General features: G+C 43.6%; 1 pseudogene; it reads right to left on the reverse strand.

Annotated features, from left to right (window-relative positions):
* Positions 1-4,124: 4,124 nt before the first annotated feature.
* Positions 4,125-5,410, reverse strand: LOC101270419 (poly(rC)-binding protein 1-like; annotated as a pseudogene).
* Between the last annotated feature and the right edge of the window lie 7,234 nt (positions 5,411-12,644).

The raw sequence follows: 12,644 nt of genomic DNA on the forward strand, positions 1-12,644 counted from the left end.
AACCAGCTCTACAACAAATGCTAAAGGAACTTCTCTAAGTGGAAACACAAGAGAAGAAAAGGACCTACAAAAGCAAACCCAAAACAATTAAGAAAATGGTCATAGGAACATACATATCGATAATTACCTTAAACGTAAATGGATTAAATGCTCCAACCAAAAGACACAGACTGGCTGAATGGATACAAGAACAAGACCCATCTATATGCTGTCTACAAGAGACCCACTTCAGACCTAGGGACACATACAGACTGAAAGTGAGGGGATGGAAAAAGATATTCCATGCAAATGGAAATCAAAAGAAAGCTGGAGTAGCAAAACTCATATCAGATAAAATAGACTTTAAAATAAAGAATGTTACAAGAGACAAGGAAGGACACTACATAATATCAAGGGATCAATCCAAGAAGAAGATATAACAATTATAAATATATATGCACCCAACATCGGAGCACCTCAATACATAAGGCAATTGCTAACAGCTATAAAAGGGGAAATCGACAGTGACACAATAATAGTGGGGGACTTTAACAACTCGCTTACACCAATGGACAGATCATCCAAAATGAAAATAAATAAGGAAACAGAAGCTTTAAATGACATGATAGACCAGATAGATTTAATTGATATTTATAGGACATTCCACCCCAAAACAGCAGATTACACTTTCTTCTCAAGTGCGCACAGAACATTCTCCAGGATAGATCACATCTTGGGTCACAAATAAAGCCTCAGTAAATTTAAGAAAATTGAAATCATATCAAGCATCTTTTCTGACCACAATGCTATGAGATTAGAAATGAATTACAGGGAAAAAAAACGTAAAAAACACAAACACATGGAGGCTAAACAATACGTTACTAAATAACCAAGAGATCACTGAAGAAATCAAAGAGAAAATAAAAAAATCCCTAGAGACAAATGACAATGAAAACACGACGATCCAAAACCTATGGGATGCAGCAAAAGCAGTTCTAAGAGGGAAGTTTATAGCTATACCTCAAGAAACAAGAAGAATCTCAAATAAACAATCTAACCTTACACCTAAAGGAACAAGAGAAAGAAGAACAAACAAAACCCAAAGTTAGCAGAAGGAAAGAAATCATAAATATCAGAGCAGAAATAAATGAAATAGAAACAAAACAATAGCAAAGATCAATAAAACTAAATGCTGGTTCTTTGAGAAGATAAACAAAATTGATAAACCATTAGCCAGACTCATCAAGAAAAAGAGGGACAGGACTCAAATCAATAAAATTAGAAATGAAAAAGGAGAAGTTACAACAGACACCGCAGAAATACAAAGCATCCTAAGAGACTACTGCAAGCAACTCTATGCCAATAAAATGGACAACCTGGAAGAAATGGACAAATTCTTAGAAAGGTATAACCTTCCAAGACTGAACCAGGAAGAAATGAAAATATGAACAGACCAATCACAAGTAATGAAATTGAAACTGTGATGAAAAATCTTCCAACAAAGAAAAGTCCAGGACCAGATGGCTTCACAGGTGAATTCTATCAAACATTTAGAGAAGAGCTAACACCGATCCTTCTCAAACTCTTCCAAAAAATTGGGGAAGAAGGAACACTCCCAAACTCATTCTATGTGGCCACCATCACCCATCACAACCAGACAAAGACACTACAAAAAAAAAATTACAGACCAATATCACTGATGAATATAGATGCAAAAATCCTCAACAAAATACTAGCAAACAGAATCCAACAACACATTAAAAGGACCATACACCATGATCAGGTGGGATTTATCCCAGGGATGCAAGGATTCTTCAATATATGCAAATCAATCAGTATGATACACCATATTAACAAATTGAAGAACAAAAACCATGTGATCATCTCAACAGATGCAGAAAAAGCTTTTGACAAAATTCAACACCCATTTACGATAAAAACTCTCTAGAAAGTGGGCAGAGAGGGAACCTACCTCAACATAATAAAGGCCATGTACAACAAACCCACAGCAAACATCATTCTCAATGGTGAAAAACTGAAAGCATTTCCTCTAAGATCAGGAAGAAGACAAGGATGTCCACTCTCACCACTATTATTCAACATAGTTTTGGAAGTCCTAGCCACGGCAATCAGAGAAGAAAAAACCACGGCAATCAGAGAAGAGAAAGAAATAAAAGGAATCCAAATAGGAAAAGAAGAAGTAAAACTGTCACTGTTTGCAGATGACATGATACTATACATAGAGAATCCTAAAGATGCCACCAGAAAACTACTAGAGCTAAGCAATGAATTTGGTAAAGTTGCAGGAACCTAGAAAAATGGTACAGGTGAACCGGTTTGCAGGGCAGAAGTTGAGACACAGATGTAGAGAACAAACGTATGGACACCAAGGGGGGGAAAGCGGCGGGGGGTGGGGGTGGTGATGTGATGAGTTGGGCGATTGGGATTGACATGTATACACTGATGTGTATAAAATTGATGACTAATAAGAACCTGCTGTATAAAAATATAAATTAAATTTAATTTAAAAAAGAAGAAGACACACAACAAGACAAACACATATGTGCACGTGTACACACACACACATACCACAGGGGAAAGAATAATTAACTTGAATACATTAAAATGAAAAACTTCCATAAAACAAAACACACTCTAAAAAATAAAGACGGACCCTAAAGAGAGAGAAATTATTTTTCAATACACATAAGGAACAGAAGGTTAGTATCCAGATATAAAGAACTCCTATGATGCAGTAAGATAAGACAAACAACCCAAAAGAAAAGTGAGCAAAGAATATGATAGGCACATCACAGAAGAGGAACTCAGACAGTCACTAAACATATGAAAAGGTGCTTAATCTCACTAATAGTCAAGGAAATGAAAATCCAAATAAAAAGTCATTTCACAGCAGCAAAAACACAGCAACACATGGGTGTTTCTGCCCCAGGAAGCCCATTAGTGACGCAACACCCAAGGTTTTTATTTTGTCACATAAGCACTTTCCAACTAGCAGGCTCCAAAATTCCAGACTCCCAGAGGGAAAGCAGGTGCTCTGCATAAACAACAGTGTTGCACAGTTGAGGCACAGGTAACCACCCTTATCTGTTAAAGAACAGTGAGAACACTCCAGAAATCTGAGTTCGCAGGCACCAGCCAAGGGCCAACCTAGCAGGCAGGCCCTTCTAGAATGCAGCAGCTTCAGGTCTGCTATGGCAACCCTTTTCTGCAGAGTGTACATGGATATGATCATTTTGAACAGCAGTTTGGAAGCATCTAATGAAGTTGAAGACACGCACGTCCACTGGCCCAACTGTCTCCTCCTAGGCCTATTCTGTATTAGTGCATGTGGAGACACGGTCAGGTGTACTCTTTGTAGCCTTGTTTCTAAGAGCAGAATATCAAAAATCAATCTGGAGATTAATCAACCAAAGAATTGATAAGTGAATTATGTCCAATTCATGCTATTGATGTCATGAAGCAGTGGAAAGGAACTAATTAAAAGTATGTATTTCAAAATTGATATATCTCAAAATTTAATGGTTAGAAAAAGTATCTAATGGCAGCAGGATAGAAAAAGCAAGGCCTTCCTGGCTACTCAGTCTGAAATTTCAACTGCCCATCCCCATCCTGACATCATACCCCCTTCTCTGCTTTTTCTTATATCCTTAGCAGTTATCACTATCAAACATTCTATATGTTTTTACTTTCTCTTCTTGCTTATTGTCTCTCTGCTCCTCTAGAATACAAACTCCATGAGGGCAGGAATTTTTGTTTAGTCTCTTACTTTTTCTGGTTGTTACTAACCAAACCGTTTTTTATTTTTAATTCTTGACATTACAGAACTAAACTGAATTTAACATTCTGCTCTTATATTTCTTATCAACAAACATAAATAAAATCCATGATCCAAAAAACCAAAAAAAAACCTAAAAACAGAGAAAAGCTGATAAAATAAGCTAAATATGAACCCCAGCATTAACAACTGAACAGAGAATGTGATTTTTAAATTCCTGGGGAAGATAAAGTTGTGTAGAAACTGAACACTTAGAAATAATTTAAAACCTGGAAATCACTGACCAGAAATTACACAGCTGGATTATGAGAATACAGCATAAAGGGGTTATGAGTGAACCTACACCATTCTAGCTGCGCCTCATGCCCTTCTCAGAGGATAGCCTGGCATTGATTAGATTCCGGGCCAGACTAATACTGGCAACAGAACCAGTGACAATAATCTACCTTCCAGGAGAGCCTTCCACTGGGTTGGCAGTTCTGATGTAGGTCCTGGACATCTGGCAGATGTCATTAATGTTGGTGCCTTGGTGCCTGACTATGCAGCCAATTAAGCTATTTGGAATGGTGAGTTCATGGGTAGTTTGACTAAATGCATCCAAACTTGCCCAATAGCCTCAATCTCTGGAAGGCTGGAGTCAATTCTGGTAAATCCAGTCTCACCGTGCATCACGGCAAAGTGAGAATGTTGTCTTGCCACCTGGTTCAGCTTAGCCAGATGGAGTGGAGAAATGGTGTGTTGTCCTTGAATTGAGTAGGCGTTTAGAGGTGGTCCCTTCAGGTCATAGATGGTGTGGGGTAGCCTGCAGCATCTCTGCACCAAACTTGGCCACCCTCACAGATGACTAGAGAGCTATCTGGCATGGGCTGGTACAAAATGGTCTTGACTCTCCATTCTGGGGACTGGGAGAGCATCTCCTGCATGCCTAGGCAGATCTGCTTGGTACACGCGGTGACAGACTGCAGCACACCAGCAATGGTGACGGCCCGCTCGGTGGACTTGGCCAGCATTTCCCCCACCCCCAGTGCTGGAAACAGTGTCTGGCCATAGTAACTACTCAGTAAGTATTTGTTGAATTAATGAATGAATAGGGTATGCTGCTATTTTTGTAAAATTTAAAACATGTGAAAGTACTAAAAATTATTTATAGATACGTATATAAGCAGTGAAAAATGCTATGCTTGAGGAATATGAACACCAAGTTTAGGACATGATCGCTTCTAGGTGGGAGGGAGGGGAATGAGATTCAGGAAGAGACACAAAGGAGCCTCAACTATATGTGTAATTTTCAAATTTCTTAAAAATATCTGAAGCAAGCATGGTAACATATTAAGAGTTGACAAAACTAAGGGGTGGATACATAGATAGTTGTAAGATTACTCTCTCTATTTGTTGTAGGCTGGAAACAATTCATTTAAAAACTATCCTATCCAGAGCTAATATATTACACCACCACCCGCTACCCCCTGACAACACCACCACCATCAGAGGCCACCCCAGGAATATCCACAGCAGCGTGTGGAGGACTCTTCTGAATGATAACTACTCCACTTCTCTCACCCTCTGCTGAATTGGAAGATGCCAGATATTGAACCTTACTCACCTTTGCATCCCATCCCTCCTGTGACCTTTCATGATTGTCTTACTATAAAATGGATTTTCAGTTAATATTGAATAGGGTAGAATGAAAATGCTAATTTGGGAAATGGCAGGCAGAACTGGCTACATAATTTTGCGGGCCCAGTGAAAAATGAAAGCTTATTAAAAAATTATTTAGAATTTCAAATGGCAATAGCCGGGCATTAAACCAAGCACAAGCGCACAGGCCTCCCACCCATGAATCCAGCCCCGAGGGCAGGCTTTGAACACAGAACTCGTAAAGTATCTTAATGATGTAAAAGAATAGGCTATGGGGAGGCTGCTAGCTATGCACTACATCCATTCACTTCTTCTTCCACAATAACAGAGCAGTGACTTGGTGCCAGGTTGCCCAGGTAGAGACAGCGTTACTCAAGCCTTGTGGCACATGTGGCCTGGTCACTAAGCTCTCTTTAGCAGAGTGGAGTGGAAGTGACAGGTGTGACATCGGACCAGGAGGGCCCCTCCATGCTCTTTCCCCAACTCTGCTGACTGGAACTTGGTTTTGTGGTAACCATGGAAACAAGCTTAAGGATTCAGGATGGCAGAGCCACAGGATGGAAAGACTCTGGGCCCTGAGTGTGCGTGTGGAGCAGAGCTGTCTAGCAGTGCAGCCCACTGACCACTACCATTAGGTGCCTCAAATTAGTCTGTATCTTGGTTACATTACAGCAGCCTAGCTTGGTTGACTTAGGTGGTGTGATACAAATATCATTTTGATTCACCCAACAGCTAAAAATAGGCTGTTCTAGACAAATCCAATGCTGTAGCGGTCCCCTAGGCCCTGTGCACTGGCAGCAACAGGCCTTGGCCCAGCCCCAAGGGAAGAGCCTGGCTTAGAGTGGAAGTAATACATACGTTCCCTCCAAAAAACTCAAGCAGCTGCTTAGAATGTTAAAGTTCCTTAACAGAGAAAGCCTGTAAATCCCTGCATAGAAGAATAGATGTCTTCAAAATTCCCCAAAACCCTTCCTGCAAACCTGGGATGGGCTGCCAAGAGCTCTGTGGCAGCTCCTCGCTGACCATTCAGAGCCTTTCTCTAGAGACACAGTAGGCGATTGCCGGCCCTGCAAACCAGCCAGGCTGTGTCAGATGGACCAGGGGAAGAGACTGTTTATCAAGCAGGATTGAAACGCCATAGTCATCTAGTTCCCAGCAAGGCTATGAACAGCTCCCAAGGCATGTTAGACCCCAAATCCAACCAGCTACTCACTGGATAACATCCAGGGGTCAAGGATCAGATATTACATAACATAGCAGGTAGCCCAGGGCGCGCGCAGGCGTGCACGCACACACACACACACACCTTTCTTTGGCAACAGGCCTTGGCTTTCACAATCACATTCTACTTGAATTTGCTCAGGAGTTTTTTTTTTAATAGCTACAATTAATGAATGCCCATGCCTGCTATTCCTATTTTGATGAAAAATGAGACAGCTATCTGACGGTGCTCAAGCAGAGGGAAGCTAGGGTATCTGACCTGGGACTTGCAAAAAGAAATTTGGCATTTGCCAGTGGATACAGCTGTGCCATTGAGAAGATATTTTCAATAATTAGTGTTTTCAACAATATTTAGCATGTCCCCAAGAAACTTCTGGACCCTTCATTAGAGTCTTCATTCAAAATTTAAGGAACTCACCCAAGGCCAGAGGGAAACTCAATGTCAGAGATAGATCAGGCTCAAGTCTTGATGACCCCAGTCCTGTCTTCAGCCCACGCTCATACCTCCCTCCCTTTTAATTAAAAAAAGTACCAGAGCAACAGACCAGTATCAAGCAAAGGCCCAAAATTGCATGTATATACTTGTCAGACCCTCTTCTCAAAAGCACAGTACATCTACAATGACCACCAAAGGGCACTGCAGAGCTTAAAACACTAGGAGAAACAAACTCTGGGATTGGAACAGCAAGGTTGGATGGAGAAGGGGTTGAAATGATGATGAAACAGAGTACAGTGGGACTGGGGGGTGAGGGTGGCCACCTGGAGGCGGGCACATGCCCAAGGTCATGCACACAGCCAAGCTGGGAGGACCAAGGCCCAGGACAGAGGCTGGAGAACACAGAAACAATTTGCCTCTCTGATACTCCCCAGAAGCATGGTTCCATGGGAAATCTGGTGAACAAACATTGTTTCATTCAACCTTTTGATGAGGTGAAAAGAATGGCAGGTACTGGCCAAACTGGAAATAAAAAGACAAAAGGATTTAAGAAAGCTAAAGAAGCATGAGTGGTGAGACATTTGGAATAAACACTCCAGTGCTGACACTCCCCGGGGCTCTGGGAAGAGACTCAGTTAATCCAGGGAGGCCAAACAGGAGCTTCCTGTCAAGCCAAGGTTGAAAAAAAAAAGTGTGCAGAGGTGAAACAGGCAGCAGTGTTTAGGGACCTGCATCTTGTATCAGAGACACCTGCTGTAAAGCGGCCCACAGCTTTCAGAGTGTTACTGAAGTTTCAAACACGCAGACTCAGAGGCTCACCATTGCATGAGATGACTTCACTGGAAGGACAGGGCAGTTGATGAAAATGTCACCATTTACGGTTGGCCAGAGCAGGAAGAGGGATGGTGGCCTTCTCCAAAACCACAAAAGCCGTGGTCAGTGCCAGAGTCAGAGACAGAGCAAGGAGGCTTGCTTCCTTTCTCTGCTCTTGGCCACATGAAGATACAGTGAGAAGTCAGGAGTCTGTGACCCAGAAAAGCATCCTCACCAGAACTCTCCTGTGCTGACACCCTGACCTCAGAGTTCCAGACTCCAGAACTGTGAGAAATAAATTTCTGCTGTTTATTTTTAAAAGGGAGAAAGAGGCGGGGAGGCTGGTAAGGATTTTATCAGGGGTTCCTGACCATCCTGTCCAGATGCCCATGCTCCCCTAGATGTCATGTTCCCATGAACATGTGCCCAGGGCCCACAGCTACCTTCAGCTGACTGCCCAAAACAAGGCCTTTGTTATAAAACCCCATCATGGAGGCCTGGCGTGCTATCCCAAGGGCTCCTGGAGAGAAGTGCTGGCCTGCCTTTTCCAAACTCTTCACCATTCTTGGCCCACTTTTTACCCAGCTCCTGACTCTTGATGATAGTGGTGTTTGTGCCTCTGCAAACTGCTACCTTCAGGATTTGGTAAGGTTACTTAATGCTGGAAGCAGCCACCCTCAGGACACCTGCCAGTGCTGACCCAGACCTCTGACTCCTTTCTCCTTGGAGGTCCTGACCTCCTATCTTAGCTTCAGCCCTGGGTTCCTCAACTCCCAGCGGTGGCCCACCCGTCCAACACCCCCGCCATCTAACTCCGGCCCCCTGAGTGTGATTTTGTACAGTTAGGACAGGGCCACACCATGATTGTACCTCCATTTGAAATTTGTTGCACATATAATGCCTAACAATCTCCAGTAAAGTGTACCTAATTCGTCTCATAGCCTAAGTTTATTACTTCTTTATTATTCCCATCGTTGTCTTTGAGAGATTAGAATTTAAAAACAATCACCACCGCCAATATTTGAGTTTTGTTAAGAAGATGTACTCAACCCAAATAGACCCAAGGCTTTGGTACCTCTAACTTGAAAACTTGATTTATTCCCAACTGTTTCTGAGCCTCTACTAAGGGCCAGGGAACATAACACATGCTTGGAAACCAGGACGAGACATGGCCCCATCTCATGGAGCTCATAGTCCAATGGGAAGAAAGACAAGTACCAAACGGTTATGAGTCAGTGTGGGCACCACTAAGAGGTACCTAGAGGAGTCATGTCTAATCCAGAGAAGACAATGGCTGAGCTAATTGTTAAGAATTAAGGAGTAACGAGGGGAAGGGAAGTGGGGCTGGGAGGGAGGGTGTTCTAAGTAGTAGGAACATCATGGGGGTGAGAGGGGGACCCTAATTCTATGAGGTGCACCACTGGGGGTGCAGGGTAGGTAAGTGCTTCCAGGAGGGGTGAGAAGATAGAGACAGGCATAGCAACATCCTGGTGGGCCTTGTCCTCCAGGCTAAGCAGTTTGGACTTTATCCTGTAATATACTTTGGTTCTCCGACTTTAGTGGGGAGCTTGTTTTAACTGTGCTTCCTGAAAGCTGCACACAGAAATTCAGATTCAACCAATGAGGGAGTAGACTCAGGAATCTGCATTTTAATAACTACTCCATCGGTTGGGTGAGTTTGATGCAGAGTATGGTTGGGCAACACTTTTCCAAATACAGCTGCAGGAGACACAGAGCCATAGAGGGGTGGCATGATCAGATCTGTTTCAGAAAAATCACTCTGGCAGAAAGTACCCATACATGCTCACTCAGCAAAGCCCCCTAATCCTTTGATAATCCTCCAGTAACCTTCTGTTGCCCAGAGCCTACAAAGCTCGGAGTTGGCTCTGAAAGAGACAGTCTCCTGAGAAGAGAGGCCGCTGGGAAAGTTATGCCTGCGTGCTCCTGGACTGTTGTTTGGACCTTTGTAGCCCCAAACCCGGGGCAGCAAGGGGTGCTGATTTTGAAATCATGGAAGCCTTGGGGCCCCAAGTCCACTGATGGACTTCTGGGTGCTGGAGGACACAGGCTCTGCTGGGGGCTGAAGCCTGGATCAGATCCATGTCTAGTCTAGTCAGGCCTCCAGGAGCTCCTGACGGGACAGAACTTGTGCTCCTTTGGTTAACAAAGACCCAGGGGGATTTGGGTGCAGGCCATGTCAGCTGTTTACCCCTGAGATACCTGTTATGGCATCTCAGAGAACCGAACCCATCCTGATTAGCATGGCCTAGTTTCTTGCAGCCAATGGTGATAAATACACTGATAAATATTTTGTGATGGCTACAACAATGACATTCCAACCAAGAGCCTGCACACTCATTTTCTGGAACTGCCAAATCAACTGAGCTGCAGTTCTGCAGAAATTGCCTTCTTATAACCTGGTGATTCTGAGCATGATAAGAATCCAGGCTGGGACTTCCCTGGCGGTCCAGTGGTTAAGACTCCACGCTTCCAATTCAGGGGGTGCGGGTTCAATCTCTGGTCAGGGAACTAAGATTCCCCATGCCGCACGGTGTGACCAAAAAATTTTAAAAAAAAAGAAATGCAGGCTGACTGATGCTGACTGACAACACAGAAGTCTGGGTGATGTTCTCCCTGGTTCACCACCCGTGCCCACCCCAAGATCCAAGCCTGATGCGCCTTCAGAGCCCAGCACCTGTTCAATCTTCCCATGCCTCCTCCACAGCAAAAGTCTCATCTCTCCCAAAGTTGGACAATGCTGTGGTCCATAACATTTTGTTTCATATTCTGCCATCTCAGAGGGCAAGAACCCTGTCTTGGGCTTCTTTTTTCTGGCTCCCTGCACCAAGCAGCTACTCAGATGAGCAGGTCTGAAATGACCAAGAGGCCTCCGTGTGGGTGGGCCAGCCCTCACTCTCAGCCCCCGCCAAAGTGCTAACAGCTCAGATCTGCTGTTGCCCAGGCACCAGGCCCTAGACTGGGACCTTTGTCTCCTGAAATCTCCCCAGATAATTTTTTTGGCTTATGCTTAGCAGGATTGCCCCTTTGCCAGCTGAATCCTGACTGGAATTTGGTGGGATGGAGCCTCACGGACTACCTGGCAAGACACCATTGAGCATCTAGAGAAGACACTGAAAAAATCGTCTTATTCAGGTGCTTTAAACAGCCATTAGGAGATGATTCCATTTAAATCAGCTACAGGGGGCCTTACCTCAAACATTTGGGTTTTTCTTTTTTTTTAATTTTTTAAAATTTTAATTTATTTTTGGCTACATTGGGTCTTCATTGCTGAGTGCAGGCTTTCTCTAGTTGTGGCAAGCAGGGGCTACTTTTCGTTGTGGTGCGCGGGCTTCTCATTGCGGTGGCTTCTCTTGTTGCGGAGCATGGGCTCTAGGCGCGTGGGCTTCAGTAATTGCAGTGGGCAGGCTCAATAGTTGTGGCGCGCGGGCTTAGTTGCTCTACAGCATGTGGGATCTTCCTGGACCAGGGCAGGAACCCGTGTCCCCTGCACTAGCAGGAGGATTCTTAACCACTGCGCCACCAGGGAAGCCCCATTTTGGCTTTTCTATGTTAACTTGTTGGTCAGTTTCTAGGCCATAAACATTTAAACATCATTTGTGTGTGTGTGTGTGTGTGTGTGTGTGTGTGTAATCTAATGACATTTGTGAGTATATAGTTGATACCTTAAAAAATCTAAGAAACATCAACCTGATATTATTAATTGAAAGGTAAGTTTTGACATAGGTGTCAAAAACATTTATAATTACTGAGTTTCTAGAGAGTTGATCTTTTGTAATTAACTTTGAATACCATGATTAAAACTTGAAGAGATAGCCAACAAGGATACTATTTACTCTAAAGAACTAAAGTCATTAAAATTCATTAACATGAGGAATTGAGAGGTTGGCGTTAGTGAGACCAAGCCAAGTACCCATATGTCTTGGTACAGAGGCCAAGAGGTCAGGACAATCCAATGATGATTGTCTCTCTACTGCCTGTGATGTCTGGGCACAGGGGTCTGGAACTGGCCCAGCTGGTTGGCCCTGTCACTATGCATTCTGACCTGGGATAAAGATAACTAAAATCTCAAGAGAACTTAAGATCTAGGAATTGGTTTATTTTAATTAAAAGAGACTTTTAAGTAGGCTTCAAAATGATATGTTTGTGTCGTTTTATAGCTATTTTGTTAAAAGTAAGGACCTATATGTCAGGCACTTCCACATACATGGCATTCATTTTATGTCATTTAATTCTAGATATTATTATCCCAACTTCAAGAGGCTTAACCTGAGGCTCAGAGATTCAAGATAATATAACTGGTAAGTAGTGGAGTTGGGATTCACCCAGATCTGTCTGTCACAGTCCCCATATTGTTTCCACCACACTTTCTTTCTGCCACACCATACTTATGATGCCTTGGTTTGCTGCCTTGCCCAGAAGACACAGCTGTTTCTCTGTTTTATAGTCAAGGATTTCCCTCTGATGTAAACAAAGATTACAACAGGGCTTCCCTGGTGGTTCAGTGGTTAAGAATCCACCTGCCAATGCGGGGGACACAGGTTCGATCCCTGGTCCGGGAAGATCCCACATGCCGATGAGCAACTAAGCCCGTGTGCCACAACTACTGAGCCTGCGTGCCACAAGTACTGAAGCCCGCATGCCTAGAGCCCATGCCCTGCAACAAGAGAAGCCACTGCAATAAGAAGCCTGCGCACCGCAGTGAAGAGTAGCCCCCACTCACTGCAACTAGAGAAAGCCTGC

The sequence above is a fragment of the Orcinus orca genome, chromosome 1, assembly GCF_937001465.1.
Source record: "Orcinus orca chromosome 1, mOrcOrc1.1, whole genome shotgun sequence".
Classification (NCBI taxonomy): domain Eukaryota; kingdom Metazoa; phylum Chordata; class Mammalia; order Artiodactyla; family Delphinidae; genus Orcinus; species Orcinus orca.